This window comes from Bos indicus, chromosome 22 (assembly GCF_029378745.1).
Source record: "Bos indicus isolate NIAB-ARS_2022 breed Sahiwal x Tharparkar chromosome 22, NIAB-ARS_B.indTharparkar_mat_pri_1.0, whole genome shotgun sequence".
NCBI classification, from domain to species: domain Eukaryota; kingdom Metazoa; phylum Chordata; class Mammalia; order Artiodactyla; family Bovidae; genus Bos; species Bos indicus.
This window is the reverse complement of record NC_091781.1, coordinates 5,693,969-5,713,050: the sequence shown is the minus strand read 5'-3', so window position 1 is coordinate 5,713,050 and position 19,082 is coordinate 5,693,969. Positions and strand designations below refer to the sequence as shown.

Genomic DNA, 19,082 nt, shown 5'->3' with positions numbered 1-19,082 from the left:
TGGGAAAATCACTGAAAAGCTTTTGACTCAGTTTCCTCACTTGTAAGGATGATCATAATAATAGGATCTACCTTATAGAGTTGCAGCTATGAAATTATAATAAGTTAATATACCTAAACATTTAGACTAGTGTCTGGCCTATAGAATTGATGTTAGATATCATAGTAGTTGAGGAAACTGAATTTCAGGGAGGGTAATAAATTATAGTAAATCAACTATGATACCTTGCTGTATGCAGGTCAGGAAGCAACAGTTAGAACTGGACATGGAACAACAGACTGGTTCCAAATAGGAAAAGGATTACGTCAAGGATGTATATTGTCACCCTGCTTATTTAACTTATATGCAGCTTATTTAACTTATATGCAGAGTACATCATGAGAAACACTGGGCTGGAAGAAGCACAAGCTGGAATCAAGATTGCCGGAAGAAATATCAACAACCTCAGATATTCAGATGACACCACCCTTTATGGCAGAAAGTGAAGAAGAACTAAAGAGCCTCTTGATGAAAGTGAAAGAGGAGAGTGAAAAAGTTGGCTTAAAGCTCAACATTCAGAAAACGAAGATCATGGCATCCGGTCCCATCACTTCATGGCAGATAGATGGGGAAACAGTGGAAACAGTGACTGACTTTATTTTTCTGGCTCCAAGATTGCTGCAGATGGTGATTTCATCCATGAAATTGAAAGACGCTTACTCCTTGGAAGGAAAGTTATGACCAGCCTAGACAGCATATTCAAAAGCAGAGACATTACTTTGCCAACAAAGGTCTGTCTAGTCAAGGCTATGGTTTTTCCAGTGGTCATGAATGGATGTGAGAGTTGGACTATAAAGAAAGCTGAGCACCGAAGAAGTGATGCTTTTGAACTGTGGTGTTGGAGAAGACTCTTGAGAGTCCCTTGGACTGCAAGGAGATCCAACCAGGAGATCAGTCCTGGGTGTTCATTGGAAGGACTGATGTTGAAGCTGAAACTCCAGTCTTCTGGCCACCTGATGTGAAGAGCTGACTCATTTGAAAAGACCCTGATGCTGGGAAAGATTGAGGGCAGGAGGAGAAGGGGATGACAGAGGATGAGATGGTTGGATGGCATCATTGACTCAATGGACGTGGATTTGGGTAGACTCTGGGAGTTGGTGATGGACAGGGAGTCCTGGCGTGCTGCGATTCATGGGGTCGCAAAGAGTCGGACACGACTGAGCGACTGAAATGAACTGAACTGAACTGAACTGACCTTGCTAGGATACTTTAATGATTCCCACATATTGAGAAAGTATTTGGATTTTCAGGGTTTTTGTTTTTTTCCCCTGGAAATCATAAAATCATCATGATGCACAGCAAAATAAGCTGCCTTGGCAAATGTTGATGGTGAACTGTTCAGCACTGTTCAAGGATGCATGGACTCTTGGTTAACAGACATTGGGTATTAAGGTTCCACTGTCAAGTCCAACAGAGAAGGCAATGGCACCCCACTCCAGTACTCTTGCCTGGAAAATCCCATGGACGGAGGAGCCTGGTAGGCTGCAGTCCTTGGTGTTGCTAAGAGTCGGGGACGACTGAGCAACTTCATTTTCACTTTTCACTTTCATGCATTGGAGAAGGAAATGGCAACCCACTCCAGTATTCTTGCCTGGAGAATCCTAGGGACAGAGGAGCCTAGTGGGCTGCCATCTATAGGATTGTACAGAGTCGGACACAACTGAAGTGATTTAGCAGCAGTCAAGTCCAAACTTAGGCAGAGACAGAAAGGCTTCAGGGAGCCTAATACTTGTCTGAGAGTCACAAGGTGGTAAGAGGGAGGGGTAGAACAACTTGGATTTCATGACTCCAACCCCAGGGGTTTTTCACGGCACCACGCTGTTTCTCTAGAAACAATAATTGTTCATTTAAAGACAGAGGGAATGATCCATTGAAGATTAATTTTGCTGTTTAGCAGGGTGACCCACTTAAAACCTAGCTTGGATTTTACTTTTTACCGCAAAACACATTGAATGTTTCCCTGGCTTATGTTTGGGTTAGAGAATAAAAGGTGAGGAAGGGAAATTATTCCTCCTCCATCACGAATAAAATGTCCTCTTTCTTCCCCGGCCTCTTGGTGGGGGTCTGGTCTCCCTTTCGATGTTACTATTTCCTATTGTTTTGAAAGCAGAAAGCCAGCAATGCTATCTAGGGTCAACGTGGTGAAGCTGCCTGGGGGGGCTCACTGTTTTGAGGGTCTGAATCCTTCCATCACTGCCCCAGTGTCCTACTGACCAGAAAGGGGGATAAAGGAGCTCTTTAATACATACAGTGCTGAAAAGGGAGGTGACGATGCCAGGTGTATGGCTGTGGATCCACATAAGAGGAAAATGGGATAAATAGTGGTTCTGCTTGGCAAGACCTGGGTTCCTGAACCCATTTCTGATCTGATTCCCCTGGCTGAAGTCCCAGTAGAAATAGCTCTTCTAGGAGGGACAGGACCAGGAGCATCAGGCCCTGGATACTAAGTGAGAGGCACCTGGAGCTGGCCTTGCAGTACAAAGAGTGGAGATATCCTTGTCTCCCAGCACAGTGGCTGCCATGTGCGGAGCTGGACTGGGCCTGGGGTTGGCATCACCACCAATGACCCAGAAACATCATTGGCCCTAGAGCACCAAAAGGCCATGAACGGAGCAAAGACAGCAGTGGTACTAGAAGGCAGGGTAGATCCCAGTGGTCTCCTAGTCAATGGGGAAGTTGGGCTGACTTTTTCCTCCAAAGAGTTGTGATTTTGAGGTTTGCATTTTGTGTAATAGTTCCTGGGGAGGCAGGTTCCCCAGGGGGAAGATAACTGGTATCACTTCCAATATGGCAGCAGGTGGGGAGGAAACAGGAAGTGGGGCAAGAGCCTGGGCCTCTTCTGACTTGACCTGAGGATGTAAGGGAGAGGGAACATCTTTGCACAAGAGTGTCATCAAGCTCTCCAAAGCAGGTAGTCAAAGCCCCTAGGAGTTAAGAGAACATTAGCAATGTCCTCATTTTTCAGAAGGAAAAAAAAAAAAATCTAGCATGGCTTCTTCTGAGTGACCCACAGTATTTCCTCAACAGCCCCAGGAAAGCAACGGCCTGAGCAAAGGAGATGAAATTTTTAAGTGTGAATTGCTTTTATATTCAGATGAAAACTACTAAACCCGGTTCGTGTTGTAAAATATAATAAAACATACAGAATATCTAATGACATGGAAAGATGTTCCCCACATAGGGCCTCATGAAAAAGCAGGTTCATTCCTGGATTTTCAGTGTGATCTCCTTTCATAGCACTAGGTAGATAGATCTCTGCCGAGGGAAAAGTCAGAAAGATGTATTCCAACATGCTCCCTGTGCTTACTCTTTGGTGCAATAATGGGTGCTTTTTATTTCTCCATTCTGTTTGTCTGCACTGTTTGAATATTTTTATGATAAATAGGTATTGCTTTTGTAGTAAGGAACAAGTGCAACATAGGTTTTTATTTTTAAAAACCAAGAGCAAATCTAAACAACAACAAGAAGCCCTGCCGCCTTTGTGTTCAGGATGGCGGAGATGGTGGAGCTCTTTCATCTTTTGGGGGTGTGGATGTCAGGGCTGGAGGACAATGACTCAAAGGCGGTGGGAACGCAGCCTGCGGAACAAGTTTCAAACAGGAAAGCTCTTGTGGGTGACCCCTGAGGTCAGCTGCAGAGCTTACTGCAGATTCCACAAAGAGAGAAAGAGGATCCAAAAAGGCATGGGGTGGGGTCGGTTGGGCAGGCGTGGCCCAGTTTAAACAAAACAGCTTTGATGTGGGTCCCAGTGGGCTGGCACGGGAAAGAGGGGGCCTGCTTTCTGCCCCAGCCATCAGGGAGTCATAAACATCTATCTCCAGAGGGAAGATCCATCAGCTTTGCATCAACCACAAAGGAAAGATTTACAGGTAATTTTCCCCTCCCAGTACAGAAATATGATCAAGCATATGCTTGGAAGGTTTCTGTTTTTCTCTTTCTCACACTGTAAATAGAGATGCTTTGTTTTTCTCTCATTCCTGGTGATGTTTATAATGAGTTTTACAGACACAGAGTGATGTTTGGTGCTGACAATGTGCTTTCCTTACATCCATCAGGAGGGTGAGGCATATGGACTCTGCTGTTCCCCACTCTTGAGATGATGGGGAGCAGCTGAGGTGCAGGGTTCTGGGTGTGCTGGAGATCTATCTGCTGGCCCAAAATTCCTACAGAGCACACAGTCTGTCCTTCTAGGCCCAGGCAACACGACCTCAGGGAGGTGTGGCTCATGGGGGTGGGAGGGGGGAGAAATACACCTGGCCCCATATTGTGGATCAGTTACCTAAAGGAATACCTTGGGAGGTGATGGGGTTCATTTTAAGTCCAAACCTCTTGAAAGCCCTTTCATTAAGCAGTGGAGCACCAAGACCTTGACGTGGAGACAAACATTTGTTGGTTCAGATCCATGCTCTGCTGTAGACTGGTTGTGTGATCTTAGAAAGTGTAAGAAGTTTCCTGGAAACTTTAAAAAAAATTGATCTACAATAGATTTATAGTGTTGTGTTAGTTGTAAAATCTCAGAAATGTATCTCGGGGGAATCCAGTTGTTTATGTCTCATCAGACCAAGAGGCAAGTGATAGATAAGAAGTGATTTATTAGAATAGGATGCTTGTGAGGCTTACAAGCAGGTGGCACAGAAGTACCTTGCCAAGAACTTAGTGGGCTACACTTCTATAATCAAAGGACATGGGGAGGGGAAGAAGACAGCTTCTTCCTCCTTGCGTAGATGTCACGCTTCCATCATCAACTCCTCCTCCATGGCAGGTGGTCAGGTTGGGATTGTCACAGCGCAATGGAAACAACCCAAAAGGCAGTAATGTATACTAAAGTATGGTAAAGCACCTCAGGTTTTAGTATAATGTCACTTTTGCTTATATTTTTGTCTTTAGTGTGAATAGAGGAGCATGTCCTAGGAATCAGTAACTTACTGACATCAGTGGGCAGGATGTAGCACTGTCTCGGGGGCATGTCTCATGTTTCCATTGCATGGGTTTGTTGCTAAGTAAGCCCGCTTGGTTTTGTGGTTAAGCAAACTTGCTTTGAGTGATGTTTAACTTAGAGGGCTCTCCCATACTTTTTTCTCTACTTACAATTCCCTAGTGAAATTAGCTATTTAATCACCTACTTTGTGTCTTTACTCTGTCCCTATCAGTTTCAAGTGTTCAGGTGTAGAGCAATGTAACACACACACACACACACACACATGTGTATATGCATATATGTGTGCATGCATATATGTGTGTATATATGTATATGTGTATATATATATATATATATATATATATATATATACTCTTTTTCAGATTCTTTTCCATTCTAGGTTATTACAAGATCTTGAATATAGTTCCCTGTGCTACAGAATAGGCCCTGTCATTTATCTATTTTATATATAGTTAGTGTGTATCTGCTGATCCCAAACTCCTAATTTATCTCCCCTTACCCTTTCCCCTTTGATAACCATAAGCTTGTCTTCTAAGTCTGTGAATCTCTTTTTGTTTTGTAAGTAAGTTCATCTGTATCATTTTTTTTAGATTCCGTATATAAACGATGTCATATGATGTTTGTCTTTCTCCCTCTGACTTACTTCACTTACTGCAGTATGATAATCTCTAGGTCCATCCTCGTTACTAAAAATGGCAGCATCTCATTCCTTTTCACGGCAGAGTAACACTCCATTTGGTAAATGTACCACAGCTTCTTTATCCATTCATCTACCAAAGACTTAACTTTCGACCTCTGTGCGCCAGGGATGCAGCCTTCTTGCACCGGGGGTGGTACAGAGTGTGCAAGCGAGAAGTCCTGGCAGCGCTTCGCGGAGGTGGTGCTGGTGGCTCCGGCACCCCAGAGTGAGGCGCTAGTAAGGCCACCTAAGCAGGACTTGCAAGGGGGTACAAACCCCACCTGAGCACCTACTCAGGAGAGAGTGCTGAGGTGTCTGTGCACCTCCCTCAGAACCTCATGGGTGAAAACATACAGGTCAGAGGCCATTACATATATATTTTTAATACTGTTTGCTAATATGACGGGCAGAAAATGAAATCTTGTCATTTGAGTTGCATTAGCAACTTTGATTATTGTAAAATGTAACATTTATTAGCATGTTTATTGACCATTGATATTTCTCCCTTGCTCTTGACCTCTTCATGGTCTCCAATTTTTCCATTAGCCTCTCAGGCCAGTTAAATTTAACTGTGTGTTTTAATGTTCCCCAGGCTTCAAAAGAAGAGACACAGTTCAGAATAGCACTGACTTCCAGCTCAGTAGAAAAGCAACCTGGGGAGCCCCAGACTTCCCCTTCCCACAGGGAAATCAGAGCCTGTGTTCATTCCTTTCCCTCTAGACTCTTTTCAGGTTTAACAAAACAACAGGAGGTAGAAGAAATCAACAGTCAAGGACAAAAAATGCTGAAGAAAAAAGGCAAATCCACCACAGATCTTCAAGAAGGGAAAATGAGTTGCATGGAAGATGGGCCCGTTTTGTTGCCATGTGGCTCCCGGAGAAGAAAGGGATGGATTCCCGTCATTCTGCAGAAAGGGTAGGACCCCAGAGACAATTTCTTCCACCTTTTAAGTGTAAGCTATTTGTACCCCTCGCATCCAGCAAGGCATCAAGGAGTTTCCCTGGTGGCTTAAATGGTAAAGAATCTACCTGCAATGCAGAAGACCTGGGTTCAATCCCTGGGTTGGGAAGATCCCCTGGAGAAGGAAAGCAACCCACTCAGTGTTCTTGCCTGGAGACTCCCCATGGACAGAGGAGCCTGGCGGGCTACAGGCCACGGGGTCGCAGAGTCAGACACGACTGAGCGACTAAGCTCACACAGCACACAACACAAGGCGTCAGGAAACAACTCCAGCACAGTCAACAGCATTCTCAGGGCCCGACTCAACATTTTTAGAGAAAGGTCTTAAATTATTTTGTCATCAAAGCAAACTCGGTTCCGGCTCTCAACAGAGGATAGAAGAGCTGTGTGGCTACAGAGCTTTACCAAGGAGACCTCGGGTTTGAAGAATCCTGTAAAACAAAATGTCTGTTCCTCTCACCATTTCTTACCTTCAGAGAATTTCTGAGGCTTATGTAATGGAAGGTCAAGGGAATAAAAACTCACTCACTGTCTTCCCTTGGTTCGGTCAATATGATATGAGGGGTGGGTGGGAGAAGCCTCACCATTGTTCTTATTTTGCCTTTTGCCCCACAAAGTCTTTGAAATTCCCAAATCTTTCAAAATTCTCCCAACCCAACATAGATGATCACTTTGGTGAACACTAGTGAAGTGGAAGTGAAGTGGAAGTGTTAGTCACTCAGTCAGGTACAGCTCTACGATCCCATGGGCTGTAGCCTGCCAGGCTTCTCTGTCCATGGAATTCTCCAGGCAGTAGTACCCTCTAATAAATTAAGGTTGCAAGAAAGAAACCAGAATCCTTGGCTATTTTAGAAGCTTTCTGAAGCCTGTTTCCATGAGCTCTTGCTCCAGAAAATAATTAGCAGCAAATGGAAGTACTGCAGGGAAACCTGGGGAACACTGGGCGGTGTCCATGGACCATTAACGAGGAACAGTTTCTTGGAAAAATGGAGCCAGCATCTTGTACCAGGTACATTTTTCTGCTTGATTTCTGGTTGGGTGCTTGGAAGAGATAAAATTAAAATCTGGTTTTCCTAGAGCAGGAGAGTCCCTATCACTTAAGGAAGAAGGAATAGGATATTTCTGTGATCTTCTCTCTGCAGTCATGCCTGTTCAGCTGCTCCCCAAGCCACACTGTGTTGGGTCAAACAGTTTAGTGAATGTCTTTGTTGATTGTGGCTGCCATAACAAACAATGGGAATTGTGGCTTAAACAATGGGAATTTATTTTCTCACTATTATGGAGGCTAGAAGTCCAAGGTCAGAGTGCCAGCATGGTTGGGTTCCCATGAGAGCCCCCTTTCGTGTTTGATAGCCATCTTCTCACCGTGCCCCACTTGGAAGTGAGAGGTCGAGGGGAGAGACGGAGGAAGAGAGGGAGGTGGGGAGAGAGAGACAGAGAGAGAGAGCAGGAGAGTGGGGAGGGGAGGGAGAGAGAGAGAGAGACAGAGATAGAGGGAGGGAGGGAGGAAGAGAAGGAGTGAGAGAGAGGAGGGAAGAAAGGAGAGAGGGAGGGAGAGAGAGATACAGAGACAGAGAGAGAGAGAGGGAGAGGGGGAGGGGAGGGAGACAGAGAGAGGGAGAGGGAGGAGGGAGGGCTTGATGTGTCTCTTCTTTAAGGGCACTAATCCCATCATGAGGCCCCACCCTCATGATCTCATTTAACCTAATTACCTCCCTAAGGCCCCACCTCCAAATACTAACACACTGGGGGTTAGGGCTTCAGCACGAATTCAACATGAAATTTTTTCAGGGATGGGACACAATTTCACAGTCCACAGCAGTGAAGTTGATGGAAACAGCGTTGAAGTCCTGATGTATCAATCATTCTCCTTTGGGGGCCTTGCTCCTCCTCCTGTCCTGTCTCTATGCCCACCATGTCTTGGCTCCCCACATGCAGGGTAAGCCCTGAGGGGGAAATACTCTTCGGTACCCTGCCAGCTGAGACAAGCAGCTGCAGTGGTGGCAGATCTCCTCATCATAAAAGCAATGTTGGCTCTAATTTTGTAAGTTGTCACTGTTTCTTTAGTATGCCTCGTGGCCCACCATGGTTCTGTGCCTTGAACCAAGCCAGTCTCTCTGGTGAACAAGATGACCAGGTCCTCCAGCCCATCTTAGGAACCACTGGACCAGAAGAGAACAATTTTTTTTTCTTGGCAAATGATCAAGTAATACATATTAAACATTTTGTGTGCATATGTGCATGCTAAGTCACTTCAGTCATGTCTGACTCTGCAATCCTATAGACTGTAGCCTACCAGGCTCCTCTGTCCATGGGATTCTCCAGGCACGAATATCGGAATAGGTTGCCATGCACTCCTTCAGGGGATCTTGCCGACCCAGGGATCGAACCCATGTCTCTTCAGTCTCTGGCATTAGCAGGTGGGTTCTTTACCACTTTGGCACCACCTGGGTGACAAAAGGTTTTGTGGATCATAACTAATCAGTTCTGTCTTTGCACCATGATAGCAGCCATAGACAATATGTAAATGATTACAGTATGGCTGTTTTCCAATAAAACATTATTTACAAAAAAAAAAAAAAAAATAGGCTTGGGCCAATCTGGCCCAAGGCTCCTAGTCTCCAACCTTGACTCCCTCTTACCCTCTGTCCTGCTCCCTCTCTGCTCCCTCCTTTCCAACACTGAATGGTTAAGTATTTGTTTGATTGTCTTCATCTCCTCTGTTCTCATGACTAGTGTCTTTGTCTCTGCCTTTAGATCTTTACATGTCTTCTGGTGGGAGTAGTTTGGATGGCCCCATATCTGAGTGAACCCATGATGGGATGGGAGCTGGCCCCCTTGTCTGTGTGAGACAAAGGCCAGTCAGATAGAACAGGGCAACGACTGTGTGGTTTTCTCTCTGCTTTGGACTATTTCAGGAACTTGGATGCCCTTTTCAGTGCATTCCATCCCTGGGAAGAATCCGGAACCCATAGATCAATGGCCATCAGTCTAGTCCTGGTTGCCAGGCACCTGTAGCTATGGTAATCTGCCAGATATCTCAATTTAGATCTTGATTTAAGAATCTCTGGGAGAGGAAGAAGATGACAGGTTTCTAACAAGCTAATTTACTCACTGAGCAAGATTAACCGTGGTGGCTGGACACCCCAGTCTCAGAAAGACATAGAGCCTTGCTCCACATGTCAGCCAAGCTCCTGAGGGGTCTGTTGAGTGATGAGCAATTTGACAGGTGTTACTTCTCCCATAAGGAACTTCACTCCTGGAGGTCCATCCATCACTGCTTCTAAGGTCCTAGGCACCATGGCCTTTGTACCTAGATGGCTCTCCCTGATCCCACCTCTGCCCTCCATGTCCACCATATTTCATCTCAATCAAGCAGAAAATGTGATCCTTTGAAACCAAAATGAAGCTTGATCTTTGCTCAAGATCCTGAGGCAGTTCCCCAGAGTAAAAGCCAAAGTCTTGACAAATACCTATAAGGTCCAGATGATCTGACAGCTTCTTCAACTCATTCCTCATTTTTGATTTTTAAATTTTACTTTATTTTTACAATATTGTGTTAGTTTCAGTTATACAGCAAAGTGATTCAGGTGAGATTTTTTTTTTCAGATTTTTTCCATTATAGATTATTACAAGATATTGAGTATAGTTCTCTGTGCTATACAGTAGGTTACCTATTTTATATATAGTAGTGTGTATATGTTAATCCCAAGTTCCTAATTTATTCCCCCCACCTTTTCCCTGTGTGTGTTAATCACTCATTCGGGTCCGACTCTTTGAGACCCAAGGACTATAGATCACTAGGCTCTTCTGTCCATGGGATTCTGGAGTGGGTAACCATTCCCTTCTACAGGGGATCTACCTGACCCAGAGGTCAAACCCTGATCTCTTGCATTGCAGGCAGACTCTTTACCACCTGAGCCATAAGGGAAGCCCTCCTTTTCCCTGTGGTAACCATAAATTTGTTTTCTAAGTCTGTGACTCTCTTTCTGTTTTGTAAATAAGTTCATTTGTATCATTTTTTTTAGAGTCTGCATATAAGTGATAGCATATGATATTTGTCTTCCTCTGTCTGACTTTGCTCGGTGTGATCGCCTCTAGGCCCATCCGTATTGCTGCAGATCCACCCACTGCTCTCGCAGCTTCATCACTCTCCTCGCCGCGGGCTCCACAGTGGCTACATTCTACCGCACAGTACTCACACTCATCAGTCAAGGCCTTTCCACCCTCTGCAAGATTCGGCCTTTGCTGCTTTCAGGTCTCTGTTCAAATATCACCTTGTCAGTGAAGCCTTCCCAACTCCTTTACTTAAAACAACACCCTCCCCTACTACTCTGTCACTCTCTGAGCCTCTCATCCTGATGTATTTTTCCCCAGTGCACTTATACTAACATACTGTATATTTCCTTATTTATCCATGTATTATCGCACTTGTCCACTAGAATGTAAAACTCCAGGAGGACAAGGAAGTAATCTACTTGATTTAAAATTTTATCTCCAGGACCTACAACATTTAATTTAAGATTAAATTAGAACATTAAATTTAAAATTTTATCTCCAGGACCTGTTATTTGATACATAACGAGTCCATATACACATATATACATATGGGTGTCTATGTATATATATCTACATATATCTATAATATACATAGGGTTGGACAGAAAGTTCATTTGGGATTTTCCATATTATCTTACAGAAAAACGTGAATGAGCTTTTTGGCTAACTCAATATGTGTGTGTGTGTGCACATGTGTATATTTCAGTGAATGAGTGGGTGAATTCATGACTGATCAAAATAACCTGTGGATTTTCTCTATGTCCCATAAGTTTTTCTCTTAATAAATGGTTCACGTGCATGGATGCATCCTTTTTTAGGTAGATAGAAAGTCATTGGGACCATAAAAAACTATAGGATCATTAGTTCTGGTGAGAGAGGCAGAATAAATGACTTCCTATCCAAACAGGATCTAGTTTTTATTTTTATTTTTTTCAGGATCTAGCTTTGTTTGGAGATTGTAAATCCTGGATAAGGTTCTTTCATATAACTGTGCTTTTTTACACTGCTCTATATTTTACCTTAATTCTTTGCTCACAGACATGAATAAAATACTTATTTTACAGCAATAGGGAGTGAGCTGGGTTAACCTTCCCCCAAGTATGCTTCATGGAACATTAAATCTAGAGAGTGCGCTCTGCATCTGGGGACACCGAGTGCATTGCACCCAGCCCAGTTTCTTTCAAAATGTCTACCATTCTTGAAATTCTGCCCAAGCTCACCTTATAGGGTGATCACTACACACCTCCAAGTGCACATGGGTTAGTCAAAGCATACACCAACTTTCATGCTGAGTGGGATGCTCTGAACATTGAGACAACCATCAAGACCAAAGGTGTGGATGAGGTCACCATTGTCAACATCCTGACCAACCGCAGCAATGAACAGAGCCAGGATATCACCTTCGCCTGCCAGCGAAGGACCAAGAAGGAACTTGCATCAGCACTGAAGTCAGCCTTGTCTCTGCCACCTGGAGGCGGTGATTTTGGGCCTATTGAAAATACCTGTTCTGTATGCTGCTCCTGAGCTGAATGCATCCATGAAGGGACTGGGGGTTGATGAGGACTCTCTCATTGAGATCATCTGCTCAAGGACCAACCAGGAGCTGCAGGAAATCAACAGAGTCTACATGGAAGTGTACAAGACCGGTCTGGAGAGGGACATCGTTTCTAACACATCTGGCGACTTCCACAAGCTGATGGTTGCCCTCACAAAGGGTGGAAGAGCAGAGAATGGCTCTATTGTTGATTATGAACTGACTGACCAGGACTCCCGCTATCTCTATGATGCTGGTGTGAAGAGGAAAGAAACTAATGTTCCCAAGTGTATCAGCATCATGATTGAGTGGAGCAGGTGTCACTTCCTGAAAGTATTTGAAAGGTACCAGAGCTACAGCCCTGATGACATGCTGGAGAGCATCAAGAAGGAGGTCAAAGGTGACCTGGAAAATGTTTTCCTGAATCTGGTCCAGTGCATTCAGAACAAGCCCCTGTATTTTGCTGACAGACTGTACGTCTCCATGAATGGCTAGGGCACTCATGGTAAAGTCCTGATTAGAATCCCCCACAGTGGCATGGACATGTTGAAAATAAGATCTGATTTCAAGTAAAGTTCGGCAAGTCCCTGTACTACTACATTCAGCAAGACACCAAGGGCGACTACTAGAAAGCGCTGCTGAACCTGCGTGGTGGGGGTGACTGAACCCCACAACAGCCTGAGCATCCAGGGTGGCTGCTCCGTGCTCCAGCTAACAGTTCCACACAGTCGGCTTGGGCTAACAGCCCCTGTGCCCATCCTTGGGAGGGTGACATTAGTGCTGCCCGCCCCACCCACTCTTTTGTTAGTTCAGGTGCCTCCACATCACCTGACTTTCCCATCTAGTCCCTCTTTATAGCCAAAGAAATGAACATGCCAAGGATTTGGAAGTGAAATCTATGATGTGAACACTGTGTCTCTTGAGTACTGTGTCATAAACAGATGAATAAACTGAATTTTTTTTAAATTTATTTATTTTTTAGTTGACGGATAATTGCTTTACAGAATTTTGTTGTTTTCTGTCAAACCTGAGCATGAGTCAGCCACAGGGACACATATCTCCCCTTCCTTCTGAACCTCCCTCCCATCTCCCTTCCCATCCCACCCCTCTAGATTGATACAGAGCCCCTGTTTGAGTTTCCCGAGACATACAGCAAATTCCTGTTGGTTATCTGTTTTATGTGTGGTAAGTTTCCATGTTACTGTCTCCATACTTCTCACCCTGTCCTCCCCTCTCCCCATGTCCATAAGTCTATTCTCTATGTCTGTTTCTCCATTGCTGCCCCACAAATAAAGTCTTCAGTACCATTTTTCTAGATTCTGTATATATGCATTAGTATATGATATTTATCTTTCTCTTTATGACTTACTTCACTGTATAATAGGCTCTATGTTCATCCACCTTATTGGAACTTACTCAAATGCATTCCTTTTTATGGCTGAGTAGTATTCCATTGTGTATATATACCACAACTTCTCCATCCATTCATCTGTCGCTGGACATCTAGGTCGCTTCCATGTTCTAGCTGTTGTAAATAGTGCTGCAATGAACAATGGGATTGCATGTGTCTTTTTCATTTTGTGTGTCCTCAGGGTACATGCCTAGGAGTGGGATTGCTGGGTCATAAGGTTGTTTTATTCCTAATTTTTTAAGGCATCTCCGTACCGTCATCCATAGTGGCTGTATGTATTTACATTCCCACCAACAGTGCAAGAGTGTTCCCTTTTCTCCACACCCTCTCCAGCATTTATTGTTTGTAGGCTTTTTGATGAAGGCCATTCTGACTGGTGTGAGGTGAAATCTCATTGTAGTTTTGATTTCCATTTCTCTAATAATGAGCGATTTTGAGCATCTTTTCATGTGTTTGTTGGCCATCTGTATGTCTTCTTTGGAGAAATGTCTGTTTAGGTCTTTTTCTCACTTTTTGATTGGGTTGTTTGTTTTTCTGGTATTGAGTTGTATGAGTTGCTTATATATTTTGGAAATTAATCCTTTGTCAGTTGTTTCATTTGTTATTATTTTCCCCCATTCTGAGGGTTGTCTTTTCACCTTGCTTATAGTTTCCTTTGCTGTGCAAAAGTTTTTAAGTTTAATCAGGTCCTACTTGTGAATAAACTGAATTTTTACTTAAGAAAAAAAAAATCCAGAGAGCTGTTCTGTGGAAAAAGGGTACTCTTAACATGTATGTTTAGAAAGCCTTGAATTTGTCATAGATAATAATTATAAAAGCTCTAACATGGATTGTTGTTAAATTACCTGCAGATTACAAACTGCTCTCTTTGATCCTGTTCACTCTACCCATTAGCATATTAAAGGCTCTGAGAAGTCCTGCATGAAAGAAACCTGCTTTTTTCAGCCCAGATCAGATCAGATCAGTCGCTCAGTCGTGTCCGACTCTTTGCGACCCCATGAATCGCAGCATGCCAGGCCTCCCTGTCCCTCACCAACTCCCGGAGTTCACTCAGACTCACGTCCATCGAGTCGGTGATGCCATCCAGCCATCTCATCCTCTGTCATCCCCTTCTCCTCCTGCCCCCAATCCCTCCCAGCATCAGAGTCTTTTCCAATGAGTCAGCTTTTGCCAAATGTATTTGCTTATACAACCATTTATTTTTCATTAGGGATACTTATTAACACCTCATGGATCTCTTTTCTGTAAAACTAGAGTTGGAAAATGCTGCTCTAGATAAGGGAATTAAATAGAAAAGCAAAATTATGGCAAAATAGATTATTGCAAGGAACTAAATAAGCATTGACCTTTAGGGTTTTTTAAATTAAGATAGCAATCGGCTGGATGCCAGGAGATAAGAAGTGATAGCATCTTCTTATACCCAGTGGTATAATCTCCCTTTAATTGTCCAAGAAAATAAAATTGTGTTTCTAAGGATCAATATGTACCCAAGGAGAACTTCTGCATGCTCATGGGATAGATTCATGGTTTCCTAATCTAAACTCTATCCATTTAAAAAATGTTGGTTTCAGTAATTAGGAAGAAATTTTTAACACTTTTAGGTTGGATACAAATTTTGTCACTTTCAAATGTAAACGACATCATCTGAAAGTGAGCTGAAGAAATGTTTGTGTGTGTGCATCTGTGTGTGTTTGTGCATGTGTTTGTATGTTGTTAGAGCTTTTTCTGGTCAGCAAAGTGATATCTCTGCTTTTTAATATACCATCTGGGTTTGTCATAGCTTTTCTTCCAAGGAGTAAGCATCTTTTAATTTCATGGCTGCAGTCAACTGTCCAGAGTTGTTTTGAGTCCAGAAGGACTCCTAGTTCAGTCCCGTGACCAGTGGACATTTGTACTGGGGACACTGGTACTGCTGGAGAGTGGAATGAGGTGGACCACCGTTTTCCATCTTCATCAGGTGAAAGTCTTTTCTTGGGAGTCAAATGTTGAACGCAGGCAGGGAGCTGAGAATAGAGACTGAAACGAGAATTGTTCACTAAAGGAGAAAAAAACCTTGTGAATGGGTGTTTCTGTCTTGTCTGTTAGAAAAGGCAGTCTCTTGTTTGCAAGTCTGCATTTCTGTTTAAGTCTCTGATTCCCAAATGAAGTTTCCCTTAATGGACTTCTATACTGAGACTTAATGATTCTTGCAATGATAATCTGTCAGGAGGATTCTTATGGTGATAATATGTTATTTGAGTTTCCTTGAGAAACACCTATGTTCTTGCTCTGGCTGAGATGTGAGGCAGTCAAAGGGAAGGAAAAAAAAAGTAAGAAAAGAATAGGTACAAATCAGGAACCTAACACCACTTAACTCTTTCGAAAAACCAGTGAAGTGGGAAAACGATTCTGTGCTACTGTTTCCTCAGATCACCTTGTGTGTACTTTAAAAAGGAAATAAAGTGACTTACGGATCGCTGGGGGGAAGTCTGAGCAGAAGTATCAAGTCTGAAGCCATAGGGACCTCATTCATCATTATGTGTGACAGTGCAGACCCCATAGAGCCTTGAGCCTTGTGGGGACTTAATTTCGTGGGGACATCAAGCGAGGGAATAGCGGGAGGAGTAAATGGCCAATTGTTCAGAGTATGTGCTTCTATTTCTGAGAAACTGGTGTGTTGTACAAAAGAGTTCAGGATGGAAGTGAGGAACAGGGTTTAAAATAGGAAACACTTATAGAGACCCTCCTGTGTGCCAGGCACCCTCCTAAAGGCTTTATATATTTTGACTCATTTGATCCTCACAACAACCCTAGGGGAACGCTTTATCCTTATCTTTGTTTTGCAGAGGAGGACACAGAAGCAAAGCTAACCGATGACTCGCCCAGGATCACACAGCTGGTGGTGGAGCCAGGCTGAGTCCTGTGCAGGCAGACTCCTGAGTCTGTGCTCTTAACCACTGAAGTGTGCTGGCTCAGAAATAAGGCAAGGGGCAAGCGCAAGGGCAAATTGTAGAGGCTGGCCCCGCTGTCCCATCTGTTTAACCTCGCTGAGCCTTGGTTTTCCCGTTTAGAGGATGGGCACATTCAGTGTTCCTACCTCATAGGGCCACTGTGATTATTCATTTCATTAAATAAGCTCCCAATAGCCCTACGTATCTTTAGCTGTAAACATCTTTAAAAAGGTCTTCCCAGGTGGCGCTAGTGGGAAAGAACCCTCCTGCCCATGCAGGAGACATAAGGGACTTGGGTTCTATCCCTGAGTCAGGAAGATCCCCTGGAGGAGGACACAGCAACCCACTCCAGTATTATTCTGGGCTGGAGACTCCCATGGACAGAGGAGCCTGGTGGGCTATAATCCATAGGGTTGCAAAGAGTCAGACATGACTGAAGGGACTTAGCATGCATGCATCTTTTAAAATGTGAGCCTGGGGACTTCCCTGGTGGTCTGGTGGGTAACAGTCTGCCTGCCAGTGCAGGGGACATGGGTTTGAACCCTGGTCCAGGAGTAAGATCCCACACGCCACAGGGCAGCTGGGCCTGCTGAAGGCCGCACACCCTAGAGCCTGCGCTCTGCAACACAACAGTAGCTCCTGCTCTGCATAACCAGAGAAAGCCCGCACACAGCAAGGAGGACACAGCGCAGCAACAAATAAATAAATACACTTTAGAAAAGAAACTTTTATAAAAGAAATGGGAGCCTCGGAAGAAGTCTGGATCACTTTTATCTAGTGCTCTTAACAGGAAAAGATCCAGTATTCAGAGCAGTGCTGTCCAACTGAGCACTGTGACGACAGAAATGTCCTCTACCAACACCGTACAATATGGTACCACACGTGGCCACTGAACGCTTGACACATGACTAGTGCTCCAGGAGAAGTGACTTTTAATTTTATTTCATTGTAATTCATTTAAATAGCCAAACAGTGGTTGCCTTGGGATGGGAATGCGGGTGGAGGAGTGGGTAACGGGAAGGGCAGAGAGGGACGAGAGAGGGTTACAAAGGGATGAGGCAACCCTGGGTGTGACGGCTGTATTTATTCTCTAAGTGTGGTGCTAGTTACATAGGTGTGTGCTTATCCAGTTGTCCTGATGTGCTGCTGCTGAGTCACTTCAGTCGTGTCCGACTCTGTGCGACCCCATAGATGGCATCCCACGAGGCTCCCCCATCCCTGGGATTCTCCAGGCAAGAACACTGGAGTGGGTTGCCATTTCCTTCTCCAATGCATGAAAGTGAAAAGTGAAAGTGAAGTTGCTCAGTCGTGTCCGACCCTCAGCGACCCCATGGACTGCAGCCTTCCAGGCTCCTCCATCCATGGGGTTTTCCAGGCAAGAGTGCTGGAGTGGGGTGCCATCGCCTTCTCCATTTGTCGTATTGCATTCATATTTCAGTAAAGCTGTTAAAGAACAAAACAGATCCATCCAGGATTAATCCAGCTTATGCATGGCTTCCAACAGTGGTTTTTAAACTGAGTGTTGAGGGGAGCCTGGGGTCACTGGGGCTTCTGGGACTGGAGGTTGAGGTGAGGGTAGAGGGGTACATGTCAGTTAAGCACACCCTCCAGCTCTGCTTGGAGATGAGCTGCTTGCTGAGCTGCGTGTTCAGTTTTCTGGCTTGCCCTCTCTCCTGAACTCATGGGCTACATGAGATCAGGGAGTTTGCAGTCTCCATTTCTGTCTCCTTGGTGAGTGCTCAAGAGATGCTTGTTCAGCTGAGATTCTGAAAATAGCACTCCTATGCTCTGTTTAGCCAACACTTGTAAGGTACTCACTTTTCAGCCAGGGACTGTTCCTACACCTTGAAAACAGTAACTTCTTTAATTATTGTTTTAAAATATTTTTAGAGTATAGTTGCTTTACAATGTTGTGTTACTTTCTGCTGTACGGCAAAGTGAATCAGTTACATGTATACCTATATCCTCTGTTTTTGGATTTCCTCCCCATTTAGGTCACCACAGAGCACTGAATAGAATTCCCTGTGTTATACAGTCGGTTCTCATTAGTTATCTATTTTATACAGAGTATCAATAGTGTGTATATGTCTATCTCAATCTCCCAATTCATTCCATTCCCCGCTCCTTTAATTCTTTGACATCCTTTTTTGAATTACATGCTCTCAGGGCACAGGAAGGGTAAACACTTTCCTGGGATCTTACACCTCGTAGGAGGGAGGATTCAGATCGACGCTGTCAGCTCAGAATCCATCCTAAGAATATGTCCCCACCACCATTGGGGGAGGGGGCTTCCCAGGGGGTGCAGTAGTAAAGAATCCACCTGCCAATGTGGAAGACGCAGGAGATGTGGGTTCAATCCCTGGGTCAGGAAGATCCCCTGGAGAAGGGAGTAGCTATCTACCCACTCCAGTATTCTTTCCTGGAGAATCCCATGGGCAGAGGAGCCTCGCAGGCTATAGTCCTTGGGGTTGCAAAGAGTCAGACAAAACTGAGCAACTGAGTCACGTGCACGCACCATTGGGTAGAGGCCC

At 44.3% G+C, this 19,082-nt stretch overlaps 1 pseudogene; it reads left to right on the top strand.

The window, feature by feature from the left end:
• Nucleotides 1-8,313: 8,313 nt before the first annotated feature.
• On the top strand, nt 8,314-13,160 carry LOC109575952 (annexin A2-like; annotated as a pseudogene).
• The last annotated feature ends 5,922 nt before the right edge of the window (nt 13,161-19,082 follow it).